This window comes from Malania oleifera, chromosome 2 (assembly GCF_029873635.1).
Source record: "Malania oleifera isolate guangnan ecotype guangnan chromosome 2, ASM2987363v1, whole genome shotgun sequence".
NCBI lineage: Eukaryota > Viridiplantae > Streptophyta > Magnoliopsida > Santalales > Ximeniaceae > Malania > Malania oleifera.
Window position 1 is genome coordinate 121,528,178 of NC_080418.1, and position 669 is coordinate 121,528,846.

Genomic DNA, 669 nt, shown 5'->3' on the forward strand with positions numbered 1-669 from the left:
TTTCAATGTAATCTAATATATTAACTTATTGACACTGGTGTAACTATTAGTTTCAATGTACAATATGTTATTATATTCGATCATTTGGTAAAACTCACACACATATTTCTTTTGTGTTTTCTTTTATACTTTGCTCTAAACAAGTTAAATTGTCAACCTGAACCAATCCACTGATGATAAACATCGCCGAAATCAATCCAAATTGTATTTTTGTTGGTTTGTTTTAGAATTAATTTTTCGCCAAATAGACAAGTTTGGGTCACATAGTGTTTTAGGCCTAACCCAACCTATGACACCCTTTAGTGGAGATTATTTATCTCTTGATTATGTTTTCATAAAAATAAATTTTCACAAGGTCAAGATTTAGTAGTTTAGACTTTTATGTCAAATTGGAGCTCACATGTGCACATCAAGGCTCTGTGATGACTTTTCAATTCTAACATAAATGAGTGATTTTGTAGAAAATTACATTAAATTAAGGTGAACAAACAAGATTTGCATATACTAAAAAATTTCATGAACTAATACTTTAAGCACATGACCTTAATATGATGATCACTCACTATAAGATCCATTAATTCCATTATTCTAAAATGTCTAATATTTATTTAATCCAAATTTTACAAAAGAGACTATATAAACCTACAAAATTCTAACAACTTCTTACTC